Consider the following 18,122-nt stretch of genomic DNA (forward strand, 5'->3'; position numbering starts at 1 on the left):
GGTGATGAGCCAGGGTCTGCTTTCTGCATTGTATGTCTGGCTTTATTGAATCTCTAGTCACCCTCAGATAATAAATATTTCATATGTTGGACAGGTGAAAGGTTTCATTCAGCTGCAGATCTGCTTCCAAGGCAACCGATTCCTGTCATTTGAACAGTTTAAACATGTTGAAAACAAAGCTTGCTTTCTGGTTTTCTCCTCTATGATTTTACTTGTAAAGCACTACCCGTCTCCCCCCCATCCCTCCTACAAGCAGATACCAAAAAGCTGATAGCATTAACAAGTAATTCTGAACAATTTATAACCGAAATGTATTCTCTCTTCCAGTCAAGATGGGATGAAAAATGCCATTTCACTTTACAAGCATAGAATAAATACCCAGAGAGATGAAATTGCCCGGGTTAGCAGCTATAAATACTCTGTATGCAAAAAATGCATGCAGCCACAGTACTACATGATGCTTTACAGCACGTTTCTCCATTACGGTGGGTGTTTCCCCAGTACTGTTGTCCAGCAATTCTGTTATAGAGTTGGGTTTTTTTTTGGAAGGGGCCAGTACCCCAGGTCTTCCTCTGAGAAAAGTTACCGAGAAGATTGTTCGCAAAATGTCTTCAACCGCATCTGATTTTTGCCAATGTCAGCACTTGTGACAGATCTTCTTCTGGAAAATGTCTGCTGTATCTTTTACATCTTGCAGCTGAACAAGCCCTTCTAAAGTACGGATTTGCTTGTTCTTCCTCTGCACGTTTCCAAGCGTAATGGGCAGCTGCCCTCCCTCCTCCTCTCAAGCCCTCCCCACATCTGGACTTTCTGACTCATGCTGTGCTCCATACCCAACTCTAGGCCAATGTCTGCATCCCCTGATGGTGACTTCAACAAGCTCTTCTTTTTCCTGCCTGCTGCGTCAATTGTGACGAAAGGAAAAATCGGTTGGAGCAGTGGTGAAATTTGGGTAGGCAGACTCCAAGTAAAGGGATTTTCTACCTTCTCATATCAGACTCAGAGACTTGCGTCTGACCTTCTGCGTTCCCTTAATGCAGTGATGGCAGAATGGTGGCATTTCTCCAGAAGGCACACAGCTGTTTTAGGAAATAAGGGGGAGAATACATCTTGGGGTGAGATTGATGGGGTTTGGGTATTCTGATGATGACCCACGCATAGGTGGCTTATTTAATCTCTCCGTCCTCTCTTTCTACTTACTGTACAGGTGCTTTGCAGTGGCCCTGTATTTGGGGACTAGGAGGACGTTCTAGATCAGTTCGGAGAGACTGACATGACATGCACGACAGCTGGTTTGCGTTGAGGGGGGAGAACGGGACGTGGGTACAGTTTGTGGTAGGCGTCTTTGTGCCTGGTAGCTCTGTGGCTGATCCCTTCCCCCCCTGCCCCCGGCCTCCCCCCCCGCCGCCATTAGAAACAATTAAACTATATCTGACCTTGCAGGCCCTCTCCTTTCTCTTTCCCGGCGTATAGATTTTAGCCAGCAGGTCTGTGGTTAACCCCTCCTCGCCGTTGTTTATTTCCTGCCACTCCGCAGACACACCACTGAGCGTTGAGTATGTGAACTCAAAAGACGCTCCCTCTCTCTCTCCCGTACAGTCTTAATAGCAAACAGTCACGAGCCGGGCTTCTCCGGGCAGAATTATTTCTACCTAAGAAATACAGGCTTCGGGAGTATGCCCTTTCTCTCACCCTTTTCAGATTGCATTAAAAGCATCCGCTTCAAGGAACTACAACTGTGTTTATTCGAGTGTTGAATCTGGGAGCAGTGCCGGGGATCCCTGCCACGGCACGCTTGAACCGTGAAACCCAGGTCAGTTCCATTTTTTGGTTTTCATGTAGTGGCACAGCGCTGCAGCGGTTTGAGCTGCCAGGTCTCTGTGGGAGCAATGCTTCCTTTAACATGCAGAAAACATCATATTCGATTTTATAACCTTACCTCTTGTTTGGGTTTTTTTGTACTACTAAACCAAAATGTCAGGGTGGCACGTCAGTAAACACGAGGCGTTCAAAAAGGCTCATGCTGACAGGCTCGAAAACTGAATGCTGTCTTTTAAACAGGCGGGAACAGCTCAGATTTTCCTTCCTGCCCACCAGGCTATCCCTGGACTTGAGGGGATGGCTGTGCTTAATCTGCCTTTCGCTCTGTCACTGTGACTGCCGGCTATTGCGCTATATAACGCGCTCTCGGGCTGTGGGAGGATAACAAGTTTCAATCACTGTTCACTGAGGTTGACTTAGTGACTCAAAGGCTACCGACTCAATAGCGCCTTAGTTTTGTCAGAGAATCGGCCCCATCTCTCTCTCCCAGCCTTCTGCGGTATTGGGGATTTGGTGACTTTGTCATATTGCTGGAGAGGAAGATGCTGGGGCAGACAACGCACTGTCTGCAACTGGTGGATGGTGTTACCAGGGTTGCCCGGGGTACTTTCTAAGGAGGCTGCTTTTGTTCATAAGTCTACTCAGACTCCAAATTCCACGCAAACTTGAGTTTGCTTTTCTGAAATTTCATGTGCGCCGACTTTCACTGGGAGGTGGACTTGCACAGGGACAACCAAAGGTATTTGGTACCCGCAGTGTTTCTTCCACCCAAATGTACGTTGGATGGCTCTGTTTGAAGGCACAGGACTGTTTGTCTGCTTATTGGGAAAACATCTGGAGGCAGCAACGCTTTGTGCAAGGAAATTCGCTGGTGTTTGACTGTCGTGTGGATGTGGCTTCCCTTTAATTTCTGTCCCCCGATTCCCAGTGGTTGTATGCTTTCGTGTTGCTACAGTGCTCTTGGAGTAAGTGTTCCTCTCAGTTAAAGTTATGCGGCTGTCATTTTTTTATGTTTCATACAATGGTTGAAGAATAGTCCGGAATACACCCAAACATGGGCTTTTCATCACCTAGAAACCTGCAGTTAGAACCATTGTCCCTTTTGGTCACCAAATCAGAGTCTGGAGAGCAAATACCATGTCCAGCCCCAAGTCTTCTCCACCTCTTCCTTGGTACATTGAGTTACTCTGCTTCTAAGCACGTTTCCCTTCTTTTCAACTTTTCTTTCTTCATGCATTCGTTCCTCGCCTAATTATTTTAGGTCAAGTCTGCAAATTATTTTAGGTCAAGTCTACAACAGCTGAACAGAATACAGCAAAGGTAACGCTCAGTGATCTTCCTGCAGCATGAAAATTTGTGTGAAAAGATAAATAGCTTTTTTTTTACGTATTATATTTATTGAAGACAACGGGGAGATGGTGCGATGAGTGACTGAAAACGCTGTAACTGCACCGTTAATGTTTAATTACTATTGGCAGCCAAGAAGGGCCTTTCTGGATTAACCAGACACTCTGCTTCGGGGATATGCATAGGTGGCAGAAAGTGATAAAGCTGGTGAAACTGCACCTCTGGGAACGTGTAATGGGATCTTTCCTGTGATATGCAAATTGCGCTGCCAAGTTGCTGTATAAACAATTCATGGGAGAAGTGGCGAGAGGTAGTTAAATAGCTGGATCACATATCAAAGATAAAATCCAGCACCGGGAATGGAAAAATGTGTTAAAAGAGTGGGTTTGCTTTAAAAAATAAATAAATAATAACAAAAAAAAGATCTTTGCCCACAGCGCGTAGTTGCACCAAAGAGGAAGTAGCAGATGATTTATCACAATTGTTGCAGTTCAGAGTAAATGAGCGTTTAGGAAACCAGTGTGCATAAAGTTTGTGAAAAACAAGACTTTTTCTAGTACAAGTAATCCAGCCAATAATGCAGCTTTTTTTTTTTTTTTTTTTTTTAAACCGAGAAAAAAGATTACTTCACAAATGTTAATCTGCTTACTTTTCAGTGATAAAACCAATCCTGCCATTTCTATTCTAAGCACGAGCAATGATCTCAGGCAGCCCGGCAAAACATATTTCAGGGTCATATACAGCCAGAGATCAATGAGTGCGAGCGAACCTTATTGACACCAGCAGGAGCTGAGCTCGTGGCTTCAGTCTGGGTTTCCACTTTCTGTATTTTATACCGTATGAGGAAAGGATTCCAGCTAATAGCATTCCTCCAGTAAATCAAAAATTACTCTTTCACAAATGGAATCGAAGCCCTCATTGACGTTGTGTCCAACTGCATTGTTTTTCCAGGGAGGTAAGTCCCTGTAGCACTTGTTTTCCCTCAGCCCTTTCCTCTATCTGCTGTTCATTTAGGATCTGATGTGGCTCAGCTGAAGCCAACTGAGAAACCTCTGATTAACTTCAGTGGGAGCTGGATCATGCGCTGGAGTCCTAAGGGGCCAGCAGCAGCAAATTTTAGAAGACAGCAGGGAATATTAAAGCATCGTGAGGCAAGGGAGTTATTTTTGGCCCGTGACTTCCTTTTGTTGTGCTATGTAATAGGAATGATACTCTAGATAGAGCTTTACAATCATAATAAACAGATCCCGCATTCAACAAATGCATCGGTTTCTGTTCTATGTTTAATCACCCACAAAAGCTGTGTCAGATGCTCTTCCACCAGGAACAATATCTCCTAATTAACTGTAATTAAGGTATATTATAACAACAGGATGTGAAACTAGATGGATCTGTCTCCTGACATTTCAAATTTGGTTATTTTTTTTTTCTGCCAAGTCTCTTAATATGCTTCAATTAATGATAACAGAGGCCAGGCCATTCTCAGTGATGGATCTGCATACATGAATCTTAGTACCATTGAGATGAGAAGTAGCATGTTTCTACCATTAAAGCCCCCTTAGAAACATGCGTGGACCCCCATTTAGCTGAATTTACTGGCCCAGATGATGATTACTAGGAAGCTAAGGGTCAAATCTTGATTGCCTTTTGCTGGAAAGTGTAAAAACTGCTCTGGAGGTGACAGGAGAATCTGGTACCTTGTCTGCAGGTTCTTCAGAGGATCTGTCACCGTTTGTAGCAGATACGGCATCCCTCTTCATCCACCGAGAAACCATATGAAGCTGTTTTATTCTTGCACTATTCGAACAAGCAAATTTTTTAACTTGAGTGGCCCGATGAAGCAGTTTGATTATCGTTTAGGAAATTATTGCCTCTCCTCTGAGCTGTGGCAGACATCAAGTCTTCGCCAACTGATAAGCATTTGGAGAGCTAATCAGTAGTAATGCTTACGTATAATCTTTGTATAGATAGGTTAACAAGTAAGAATTTTTAAACTATTCCTGAATTAAAGGAAATTGCCAACTTAAAAGAGAGAATTTCCTAGCTCAGGCATTTCTGGGCTTGTAATTAAACTGAATATGTTGCTCCCTTGCCCCTAGCCACAGTCGTCCTAAAGGAGATTAACAACATTGAATTTCTACCAAGGCTGAAATCTTTGTACCCTGAAATACAGACTAACACAACAACGTGCTAAAACTCCATCTGGTGACTCCTCCCAAACTTGGTGATGCTTCGCTGTGTGCCAGTGATGCACGTCGCCGTGTCACCATCCTTGGGGTTGGAGTTCACTGTTGGGACTTGGGGAGGAGCTCCCTGTTTCAAAGACGAGCATAGATGAAACCGGGCTTCTGCAGTGTTTAGTGTGGTATATAGATATTTGCCTGAAGTAATCTATTAGGTGTCATAAAGCATATGCAATCAGAAGGTCTTGTGTAAAACGCTGGGAAAAGGAGATGAAAAGCCTATCTCCCATGCCATTCCGCTGAGCAGCTCTGTTATGATCGGGACTTAAATTAAGTGATCTACTATATCTGTAATAGCACAATACAATCATGTTCCTGGGATATTATTTTTTTTTTGTCATTTATTTTTAGCGACCACAGTTCCCTGTAACTTCCTAAAGAAAATATTTCACAGATTTATTTGAATTGTGTGGCCAAGCACAATTGTGTCTCCAAGTAAATCAGTTAATCTGATCGAGAAATGACATGATTACAAAATATTAGTTTTCTTTTAAGATACCGGCAAACAATTTTTTCTTTTAAGATACCAGTAAACAATTTTTTTTTTAAAGTCTCGTGTTTTGTTTGCATCTTATGTGCCCATACTCACTTGATCACATGCAGGAAATATTTTTGTACGCTGCTGCTATGCATGACTAAGAAAGGAGCCGTAGATAGAACAAGATGAGATACAGGCTGTAATTTACACCTGACAGAGTGTGAATTTCATTGCGGGTCCTTTTAAAGGCAACTTGCTATTATTTTCTTGACATTCAGATAGACAGCAATTCCATAGGAAATTATGATCATTCTCTTTTTTTTGTTGTGTGTTTTCTTTTTTTTTTTCTACTCTGCTTTGGTTTTGGTTTTTACTAGGGAAAAAAATATTCCTCGACCTTACGCAATTCAGTGTTATCTGCAGGCCCAGGTCATGGTCCTGTGATGCTGGACTTACCCCATCAGCAGAGAACAGCCTGACTAAGCAAAGTTAATAAAGTGTGGGATAAAGAAAGTATTATCACACCATTTCATGGGTGGGGAATCAAGGCACAGACAGTTTAAATTACTTTCCCAAGGTCTTTTGCAGAGCTATGTGAGGAACAGGAATCTCCTGGATCCCCATGCAGATGCTTTTCCATTTCTAGAGAACTGAAGACCCCTTATTTGTTTTGGCTGAACAGCAATTTTGGATAGTTCGGGAAGACATTTAGAGATAGAAGGGGTCTATTACTCTTTCCTACTGAAAGAAATATTAGCAAGCAATTAAAAGAATAATAAATGGGACCCATTCAAACTGCTCCGCTTGCTGTTGCTCTGAGCTTCAGGTGAGAAAGTACATAGAGGTCATTTAACCTGACCACTTATATATCACAGGCCACTAGTGTCACCTGGGCACTCGTAAATTAAACCATATATTTTAGACAGAAATACGCTGGTCTTACAAAACGTTTTCTATTCAGACTGTAAATTCAAAGGACAGGGCTTTGTCTCTATGCATATCTGCTTTGCACCTCCTGTAGTATCACCTGGACAAACAAGGGCAGTTCATACTCCCGTCGGTTTAATCCCTTGCATCATCACAATCATTTTGATTCATTTGATACCTTGGAGCTTAAAAGAGCAAAGAAACCATTTAACAACACGGGCAGAGATGGTGCCAAAGAGGCACGGGCACCGACCCCGGCGCCCTGTTCTCTCTCCTGTGTGCCAGAAGAGCTCTGTGCTGCCGTAAGGCAGGGTATCGAGCGGTGGCCATCGACCTGCATCGGGGGAAGCTGAGGGCAACTGCTGCCTTCTACACGGGCCACGTCCTCTGCACGTTCAAGGGGTGAAGTCAAGATTTAGTACCGGGAGAGCACGGTGCAGAAATTTGCTGGATGACAATATAAACAAACAAGTCAAAAGCCATCAGTTACCATATTCATAGCTACAGGCCAAATGCTTTATTCGTAATGTTGCAGTGAAAGTATTAACATTGCATTTGTTTAAAAAGTAACTAGTAGGCCATTTGTGGCCCTTATAATACACACGTGAAACAGTGCTCTGCTGGTTTACACTGGTTACATTCTGCTTTATATATTTCCAGAGGGCCAATTTGCAAGGATTTTTACTGCAGAAACAACTGCTATTTATGAATATAAGTAACTAATTGACCAAAGTTTCACACAGTGATTTCATGGCTTCCGCTTCCCAGTTAAAGGTTCCGCAAATCTTTTGGTCTTTTTGTTGACTTTGGGTTGTTTCTGATTGTATCTTGAAGCCTGGAAATAATGTATTACAGTAAAGTAAATACATTATTCTTGTTATTGCCCTTGTTATTAGAAAATATTTATATAGTGCAGTAAATTTACATTGTACTTTACCAACATAGATAAAGGCAAATTCTCTGCCCTGAAGAGCTTATAATTCAAATAAGACAAGACAAACACTTCGGAAAAGGGTGGGTGAAAGGATTATTAATCACATGAAAGGGATGGAGGGCCTGCATGAAGGGAAAGGGGGATGCTGCCATCATCATTTCCTGATTTTACATCTCGAAAGTCTCAAAAGGCACGAAAGCCTAGCTGCACAAGCGTGGCCTTGCCCCTGAAGCTCAGAGCATCTCTGGCTCCCTGACATCCCTGCCCGGGGGGCTCCTGGCTAAAGCCAGCATCAGTCCAATTACAGCACAAGGAGCGCCGGGTCTCTAGTAGGTTTTAGCCCTGCCTGAGGGAAAATCCACATGATTTCCTGCCCTGAAGAGTTATAAGTGAAATTGGAGAAAGCAATGCACATGCAAGAAAGCGATTCAGGGAAAGGGGAGTGGAAGGGTTGATGGCTGGGTAAAGGTACAGCCGGGCCACTGGGAGGGAGGGAGAGCTTTTAGGATCATTATATTCATGGTGATCTGCAGCTCAGGTCTCCTCTGCCGTGACCCCTGACAGCTAGTTACAAGGGATAAGCCTCAAAATATTTTTTGTTGCCTAATCATAGCTGATGCACAGTAACTGCCATTCTCCTGATCTGGCCTTGTGTTAAATGTGGGATTGCTTCTCCCTCAATGGAAGAGAAAGAAGGTGTCCAAGTGTCCTGTGAAGAAGATGACACCCCCAGAGTATGTGATATTCCTGTTTGCAGCCCGACAGTACCTTGTTAGTGATCCCATACACAACTGTTTAGAAAACAGACAAAATTCCTGGCTCTGCTTAGCAACTTAATTCAACTTCTGCTGAAAACCAATGGATATGAGGGAGCACAAAGAGTCTGGAAGCTCTGCTCCATCCTGTGGGAGGTTGAAGATCTTCTTTGTTCCCCTCATTTACTCAGAGCAAACAACCTGGGAAAAGGGAAAGGACAGAGGGCAACTTCCTGTAGCTGTTTTCACTTCCTAATCAAAATAAGACGCTGCCCCCAAAACATGGCACGAAGGATAAAGAAAGCCATTAGCAGCCTGGGCAAGGCTCATGGAAGAGAAAGAGGGGACTGTGGTAGCTGAGAGGGGTGTGTGGTCTACGCTGATCTTTAAAATGGGAGCTACGAGGGCAAGGGAGTTAAGTGTCTGGTAAATAAATGGGGCTGAGGAGATGGGATTCATTTGGAAGTAGGAAGAAAAGGTCCAGGATGAATTCTCTCTCCAGAGAACAGGCAGATGTAGGGCATCACAGTTGTAGGAAATGTGTTTGAGTGGGCAGCTCCCGTTGTCAAACACTAATAGTCATATGTTGGCATATTCACTGGGGATGGGCAGGGAGAAAAATCAGAAGGCAAACCATCTCTCTCTCTCTCTCTAAATATCCATATGTATCTATATTTGGGGACATTCTCCTGAGTTATTGCAAACTGACTCATGATTTCTGTTCTCCCGAGGTTTGCTGTGCTGGAGTACTCAGGCAGGCAAAGGACAGGAGTGGGAGCCGAGTCCCTTGGGACCGAGCGTCTTTTGGGATTCGTACAGCATGCAGGTAGCTGAGCGGTGGTTGGGCTCCCAAGGCAGCTCAACCCAGCTCATCTCATCCCATGAGTTTCTGACAAAGCAGATGTCCATATCCAAAACTGCAGTGTAGACTTCTAGCCGGAGAAGCGAGATGTGTACCTCCAAGGTGTGTTTCATGGCCTAGCAAGATGGGTGTCTGAAACAGGCTGTCAGAAGTATATGGTTCTCCCCATTGGCGACCAGGGCAGCAGAAGAGCTCAGGCACCGATGCCTGCGTTAGCTGAAGCTAGGTGAGATGAATCCCTGTTGTGGTTTCAGTTGGGATAGAGTTAACTTTTTTATTAGCAGCTGGTATAGTGCTGTGTTTTGGATTTGGGATGAGAAATACTTTTAATAGCAGACTAGTGTTTTTAGTTGTTGCTAAGAGCTCAAGGCCTTTTCTGCTCCTCACACCACCCTGCCAGTGAACTGGCTGGGAGGGCACAAGAAGTTGAGAGGGGACACAGCTGGGACGGCTGACCCCCACTGACCAAAGGGATATTCCATACCATGTGATGTCACGCTCAGTGTATAAAGCCAGGGAAGAAGGAGGAAGGGGCAGACATTCAGAGTGCTGGCATTTGCCTTCCCAAGTAACCATTATGCATGACGGAGCCTGGCTTTCCTGGAGATGGCTGAACACCTGCCTGACGATGAGAAGCAGTGAATGAATTTCTGGTTTTATTCTGCTTGCATGCACAGCTTTTGCTCTATCTATTAAACGGTCTTTATCTCAACCCGCAAGTTTTTTTATCACTTTTACTCTTCCGATTCTCTCCCCCATCCAAACTGGGGGGAGTGCATGAGCGGCTGCATGGTTCTAGCTGCCAGCTGTGGTTAAACCACGACAATCCCCTCCCTTCCCTAATAAAACAGCACAGTATAACAGACAATACTGTCCTGGCCGTGAAGAGGTATTTGTATGAGGGGATTGCCCATGGCAGACTAATGCAAGAAATGCGCCTGCGTTGTAAGGGGAAGCGTGGAGTCAGTGCATGGAAACAAAAATAATACAAAGAAAAGTAAGAAAGAGTACTGTGAGGTAAATGGAGAAGAAGAGGAATGGAAGGAATACAAGATAAATGAGACCGGGGAGCACACTACCAATTTCAAGCTTGTAGCTGGAGAAAAGATCCCGAGTGTGATGTGCTAAGAGAGGATGGCAGCTTTCAGGGTGAGGAGTGATGTAAGTTGATAGAAGAGATAGTGAGGTTTTCTCTTAAGAACAATTTATCAGCAGAAACCTTGAATTAAAACAAAGAAAACAAGCCTAAACCTGTTTTCCAGAGTTTCACTTAGCAGCCGTCACTGAGAGAATACTTGATGGTCTTGCATAAAATTTTGATCAATATGACTTTAGATCGCTTCAGTACTCTGCAAGAAAGTGCTCTGCAGATAACCCAGGCACTTAACCAAGGACACTTAGATGTCACCTCTTGTCACAATTTGGTCCAATGATAAAAGTGTATTTTAAAAATATGAAAATAGCTTGATTGACAAGGATTTTTTTTTCCCCATGAATCTCTGCCTGAAAAGACAGGCTGCTTTAACTCCAGGAGTTCAATTATACGGGCTTCGAAGGAGAAGAAAAATGATAATGAATGCATTTTAGAAAGTTCTAAAAAGTTACTTAAAATAGATTTTCCATAATGTTGCCGTGTGAAACTCAGCTGTGTCCTGGTCTTGTGGGGCTAGGAGAGACCAGTCTGCATTCATTTGGAAATTCAATAACGAGGCTCCCCTGCCCCTGATGGACTGTGTGATACTGTCCCTGGGGCTCTGCCACGGCAGGGCTTACCCATCAAGCTGATCGTTTTTTCAGGAGGTGGCATGGGAGTGATTTCACTTTAGGTTAGCCAGGAAGCTAAAATGCTCTTTCTGGAAGTGTGTCCCAGCTTGCTTTGGTCTTTATTTTTTTTTTTTTGCTTCATCTGTTTTTCTTTAAAAAATCCCAACCAAACAACCCTTTGTACTGCAGCTGCCTGAAGTATCTCTAGTAAATGTGAGGTGAGGACATTGTATGGTAGAGTGGGAGAAGGTATTTGATAGGTGCGGTGCATTTATATATAATAGAATTGTAGAATCATAGAATCATAGGGTTGGAAGGGACCTCTGGAGATCATCTAGTCCAAGCCCCCCTGCCAGAGCAGGGTCACCTAGAGCAGGTTGCACAGGAACGCATCCAGGCGGGTTTGGAATGTCTCCAGAGACGGAGACTCCACCACCTCTCTGGGCAGCCTTCTCCAGTGCTCTGCCACCCTCAAAGTCAAGAAGTTCCTCCTCATGTTTAGGTGGAACTTCTTATGCTCAAGTTTGTGCCCATTACCTCTTGTCCTGTCCCCGTTACCTCTTGTCCTGTCCCCAGACACCACTGAAAAGAGCCTGGCCCCATCCTCCTGACACCCACCCTTTAAGTATTTACAAGTGTTGATAAGATCCCCCCTCAGCCGTCTTTTTTCCAGATTGAAGAGACCCAAATCCCTCAGTCTTTCTTCATAAGAGAGGTGTTCGAGTCCCCTAATCATCTTTGTAGCCCTCTGCTGCACCCTCTCCAGCAGTTCCCTGTCCTTCTTGAACCGGGGAGCCCAGAACTGGACACAGTACTCCAGGTGCGGCCTCACGAAGGCAGAGTAGAGGGGGAGGATGAACTCCCTCCACCTGCTGGCCACACTCTTCTTGATGCACCCCAGGATGCCATTGGCCTTCTTGGCCACAAGGGCACATTGCTGGCTCATGGTCATCCTGTTGTCCACCAGGACTCCCAGGTCTCTTTCCACTGAGCTGCTCTCCAGCAGGTCAGCCCCCAACCTGTACTGGTGCATGGGGTTATTCCTCCCCAGGTGCAGCACCCTACACTTGCCCTTGTTGAATTTCATAAGGTTCCTCTTTGCCCAACTCTCCAGCCTGTCCAGGTCTTGAGGTATGTGTTCCCTCAAGCCCAGATAAGATAAGAAATAGCATGCATAGCCCACCTATAATGACTGGCCCGGGTGCTTTATGGCATCAAGGAGGCATTCCAGCACCTCTCATTGCAGTATTCAGCCTTCCAGTGAAGTTGCTGTAGTGTCTTTGCTCAAGACCTGCTTTGGGTGCTTTCTCTGTTGTCTGACGTACAGAGGTGTGGGACGTCATGTTTCTAAAGTGGTCGGTGGCCTTTAGTAGAAAACAGTGTGATACAAGGCCTACTATTAAAATGCTGCTGTAAATAATTAAAGATTTCAGAATAATTGTTTTTTTTGTTGTGAAATGTAAATTCTTAAAAATGCAGACATTTAAAGGGAAGGTTGGTCTAATTTAGTCAGTAAGCCACTGGCCTCTTAAATGGGAAGCAAGCGGTTCACAATCGCAAGTCGTCTCGACAGGGTGAAAACCGAGATGCAATCATCAATTCACAACAGCGTTTTCTGCTCAAGGAATAATCAGACCTGTTTTTATCAAGGCTGTGCTGCATTGCTAGCCTGCAAAGTTGTTTTTTTTTTTTTTTTCCCCTTCCAGATGATTTTGGAACTGCATATGTGTTTTCAATCACTGAGCTGGACTTCCATAATGCTTTGCTTAATGTGCCTCCAGATTCTGTTATTTATAGACTTCAGCATATTCAGACTGCAGCTGCTAAAACACACACAAAAGAAAAACGGCGTTTGTAACCTGTTAAGACTTTGCTCTGAGATGCCAGTGAAGCTCGGGATTTAGCATGAAATATTACCGGGTGACCTTTCAAGGAGCATCGCGAGAGAACACCTGTTTATCTTGAAGACCTTTGTTTTTTTGTTTTATTTTTTTTTCCCACTGTTGAAATCTTCCAGTGTTCTGCTTTCCAAGGGAAATCTGGCCTTTGTGCGTACCATGTGTTATCTTCAAGAAGTGCTGGGGCAGAGGATTTAAGTAATGCAGCATCTCAAATGAGCAGTTCTTCCAGAAAATGTGTTTTGTGTAAATTTTCTTTGTTAAATATAGAGGGAAACTGTAAATACATTGTGATTTTTCTCTGAGTTGTCTTAGTCCTATCAGTATGGCCGTGATTTACTTGTTAACCATTTTTCAGTGAAAATTGGTAGAAAGGATCCTTTGTAACTATGCAAAACCCTACACATTCAGCGTACGTAGCGAAAAGTTAAATCTCTTAATGCTGCAGCATACGTTTTATGAGTTTACAAGGTGACGATGTAGTTTTTTAATGGCATAATCTAGAATGAGCAAAGGTCTTATAATTCATTCATAAGACAAAACAATCAGAAGAATTATGCAAGTGAACACACAACCAGAGCTCCCATTTAGGCTCTAAGGGTCGGACCCTGCTTATCTTCACTGGCTTGCACTTAATGAAGCTGTTTTCTTAAAGAAAATGCCAGTTCCTGCAGAATCAATCTTTCCTTGCCAAGGCCTCCTGTAAGAAGGAGACGTGACAGACAAAACCAGGTAAACAGGGTGACTCTCTGGAGACCCTGGGAAACAGCTGGCCTCTCTTCAGTAGAGCTGCGAAGGGCTGAAGCATACATTAGATGCCTAAGTTAGGGCCCATCCCAGAAAACAAGACACTTTAAAACAAATGCTCTGGTACCTAATTTATTTTTTAACTGAATTAGTAAATGTCTTTTTGCAAATTGTTGCAAGAAATAGAGTATGGGACTGGAGCACCTCTCTTAGGAGGAAAGGCTGAGAGACCTGGGTCTGTTCAGCCCGGAGAAGAGAAGACTGAGAGGGGACCTCATCAATGCTTATCAATATCTAAAGGGCGGGTGTCAAGAGGATGGGGCCAGACTCATTTCAGCGGTGCCTGGCGACAGGACAAGGGGCAACGGGCACAAGCTGGAACACAGGAAATTCCATCTCAACATGAGGAAAAACTTACTTTGAGGGTGGCAGAGCACTAGAACAGGCTGCCCAGAGAGGTGGTGGAGTCTCCGTCTCTGGAGGCATTCCAAACCCGCCTGGACGCGTTCCTGTGCAACTTGCTCTAGGCGACCCTGCTCTGGCAGGGGGGCTTGGACTAGATGATCTCCAGAGGTCCCTTCCAACCCCTGCCATTCTGTGAAATGTGTGTTCTCCTTCAATTCCTTTTGAATTTCAGAATTCAGGTGAAGTTTTCTAGATGTTAATATACCACTTCACATGCAAAAAATATGAAACAATGACTCTTCTTGAAACACTGCACATGCAATATTATTAACAAAAGCCATATTTAGAGTCACATTGGAGATGTTCTTTTTTTTCATGTTCTCCAGGTAGGATGGCAGCAGTACAAAAGTGTCATGTCCATTGTTGCTACTCTCAGCTTTCCTCTTTGTCCTAAGATGGTCAGGAAGAAATGGATGGTGACTGAGAGAAAATCCGTGCCTATGTTTTCTTTCTTTTTCTTCCTTTTTTATTGGGAGTCCTGTCGGCAGCTGGAGAAATAGAAACACTGGAAAGAACCAGTACAAAATGCTTGATGTATTTTAGAAGACAGCTGGAGCTAGCCTGGTAAATGACCTGTACTTTGGCAGGTCAGGTGGAGTGTGACCAACCTAATGACCGCTGTCCTATGAATCACACCGAACAGTAACAAACACTTCACACATGCCGGTCTTTTAAGAACTGGAAAACTTGCCTACATGTAACAGTTCACAGAATACCACATCGCTCCTTCCCATCTGCGGTGTCTCGAGAACCGGCACCAGTAACATGCAATGTCTTTGCGACGCGTAGTCCCAGGTTTCAACAGGTTGATGGCACCAGTCTTTTCCTTGAAGGATTTAGTGTTCACTAAAATTAGACAAAGAAGCGAAATGACTGAAGGTCACCCATAGGTCGGTGTCAGAGTTGGGCAGAGAACCTCCTCTTTGCATCCTGGGGCTGGCCGCTGACCCGGGCACTCCGCAGAGCCTCGTTACTGTGGTGCATTTAATCAACTTGGCTCCGTGTCGTAATTCATTGTCTGTGGTGTTACGGATATCTAAAGGGTAGGATTTTAACTTAGCAATCTGCTGTGTTATTGAATTAGTTTTATGTTGTGTTAATTTCTTTGTCTCCTGGCATTCATTGCCGGTGATAATTGATGCACAATATATAACCGACTTCTGTATTCATTTGGGTAACTGCATTTAATTGCTTGGTATAAAATATGCGTACTAAGTACAATCTGCTATGACTGAGAAGTGCTCATTGGTATGGACTTGAGGGTGCTTTATCTTCCTGACAACCTGTCTGAGGGAACTCTAAATGTCTCCCACAATCCACCATCCAAGGACTGGTACTTGCAGCGTGTCTGCGAAAAGAGAGACCACAAAACGCATAAGATGGAAGCGCTTTACGAAGTGTTTGGCATTAAAATTTTGTTAATCAGAAGCTCTCAAATAAGGAAGTTTTTATTAACATCCCTGCCCCTCCCAAACGAAAAGGAAGAGCAGTGCCCAGAAGACTTTGCACATTTTCCTCCCCTAAATCAGGATTATGGCTTCATTTGCTTCTGAAGTTACTCCCCTGGAGTAAAGCTACTCCCATGCACAAGTGTTTATAAACACAGATTTCTTTTACATATATCTTCAGGTCATTAGGGCCCAGAGGAGTACTGATGAGTTACAAATCAGGAATGCTTTCTAAAGGTGTGGTGTCAGTGAAATGGTGTTGATTAACGTCCGCTCAGGATACACAGGATCCCTGCATAAGCTTACGCTTCCTTGCCTGCAAGTATCTTTACCGGTAGATGTATTTCTCATTATACACAGCACTTTGCTTTTTATATGACCTAGTGAGCGGGTCTGTGTTTCCCTGTCTTGTTTTCTTTCCAGTGTCATGAAGGGTATAACAGTGCAGCGTCTGAGCTGTACAAAGAAACACTGAAATTTGCCCCAAGCTGTTTTCACTTTAAGCATTAATGAAACCTTCCCCCATCCGAATTTTCGAAAATTTTTAAACCAAAGCTGATGGTTGAGTCTAAATCAGGTGCGAAATGCCTGTGAGATTATTTTAGCCATATTATGTTGCTCTGTGTTCATGTAACTGGTGAGTTGTCGGTACGTGGGATGCTCGCAATTAGTATTTTGCTTTTTGAGAGAGCTACTTTCTACAAGCTGTGTCCTTCAGGATGTCGCGTTAGTTCTGCCTGCAGCTTGCTGCAAATTATTCAGTGTTCATAGGTGCATTTATGCTTGTTATGCAGCTCTCTTCCACTGACAAAACAGCCTGCAGCAGTTCTTGGTTAGATAGGACTAATTCCACTTCAGGCTCCTCACGTGCTCATTTGTGGTTTTTCCTCTGGTTGAGCCTGCACTGCGTCCAGGTCCTCCTGATAAAACAGTGGACTTGATGGCCAGAGAGAAAGCAAAGCTGCCCAGAGCCAGCGTGGGCTACGAGGCTATGTTTCAAGCAAAGACTTCGTGGCCCTCCGGGCAGTGCTGGAGGCATAGTACGACAGGAGTTTCACCAATTAACCCACCGATTCTGCCTTATTTCATGTTCATGAGGTTTTGTTCTCCCTCCTCTGCAAGGACTTTAATAAATACTTGCGGCTAGTTCATGGAATTATACCAAAATTTGAGGTACGTGGACAACCTGGTAGAAGGCAAACCCCAAAAAAGTCACCTATTAATCCCCAATAGGCTGAGGTGCATTTGTGTAGCCCAGTGTTTGATTCTTTATAGACTGGTTTCCATTTCTGGCAGAGCTGGTAGAGCTGCAGTGTGGGTTTGGGGGCGAGAGAGTGTAGAGTTCAGCAGCAGACCTCTTTCTGTCACCCAGCGCACGCTTCGCAAGACGGTAAAACAGGGAGAGAGAGGGTGGCAGAGAGAGTCCGACACCCATTTTCTGCCCCTTACCCCGTACTTTTTCAGGTCACCCTCCAAAACTGTGGGGCAGCACCTCCCCCCTCTCTCTTAGCCTAGACGATGCCTTACAGGGACACACAACTAGCACGCAGCAAGGTGTGAAAAGGCATTTCATTGCTGTTGGTTTTCAGACGCGCCTTCCTACATCAAGGCAACAAGGCTGCCGGCCACGGGAAGAACTGTGCCACTCTCATCTGGGCTATTTAGCATATATTTGTAAATCACGATTTGATTTGGGAGTGATTCATAAAGAGCGAGGGGGGCTGTACTGGGTGGGAAATAACTTACTGACAAGGAATAATTCAGCCGGCTCTAACCTTGAAATAGATGTTTGTGGTCAGAAGTTTATAGCTTGAGTGGAAAGAGCTAAGTACAAGTTTAAGGAGCTGAACAGGAGACACCCAGTTTTTAAAAACTTGACATAAATTCAGGTGGCTTGCCTTATGTTAGTCACATTCCCTGCGGAGGACTTCCGTTCAATGTTTGTTTGGTGTTTACAGATGTTATTTAAAAGCCGATTTTATCATAAAATTATTTTATGTTGTGTATGATGAATAGTGGAGATCAAATAAGAACTGGAATTGCAAATTCAAATATTAAGAGTTGATAAATATTGACTTTTAAATAGACCCACCGTAGATTTGAACAAACTGCTTTTTAGCCTAGTATATTTGTTATTTGAAAATTATAACATGCTAAAAAATGTACCGCGTTGTCTGATCCTGACTCTTCCTCCACTTTCACAGCTATCGATGTGGTCATGTTCCTATGAGGTGATCTGTACGGTGTCAGGGAACTATAATATAAAACCTTCTATCTTGTACTTGATGCGCACCATATGAAAAAAGAAAAACGTGGGAGGTACTAAGCTAAAATATAGTGTAATCACGTTAATTGTGTCTTTTCCAAAGATGAATTCTTAGGGTTTGCAGACCTCTTAATTAAGGTCTTCCAAGTACTTTTTTAAAGACAGCA

At 43.9% G+C, this 18,122-nt stretch overlaps 1 protein-coding gene across 6 annotated transcripts in view; it reads left to right on the top strand.

The window, feature by feature from the left end:
• Window positions 1-18,122, top strand: part of ENOX1 (ecto-NOX disulfide-thiol exchanger 1) — a 379,879-nt gene that overhangs the window by 218,719 nt on the left and 143,038 nt on the right. The window contains exon 1 of one of the 6 annotated variants that reach the window (XM_063334875.1): window positions 1,679-1,813. The exons of the other annotated variants lie outside the window; for them this stretch is intronic. The gene's annotated coding sequence lies outside the window, so the exon portion shown is untranslated. Of the gene's footprint in view, window positions 1-1,678; window positions 1,814-18,122 lie in introns of those variants that run through there. 6 annotated transcript variants of the gene reach the window in all.

Source organism: Chroicocephalus ridibundus, chromosome 1 (assembly GCF_963924245.1).
Source record: "Chroicocephalus ridibundus chromosome 1, bChrRid1.1, whole genome shotgun sequence".
NCBI lineage: Eukaryota > Metazoa > Chordata > Aves > Charadriiformes > Laridae > Chroicocephalus > Chroicocephalus ridibundus.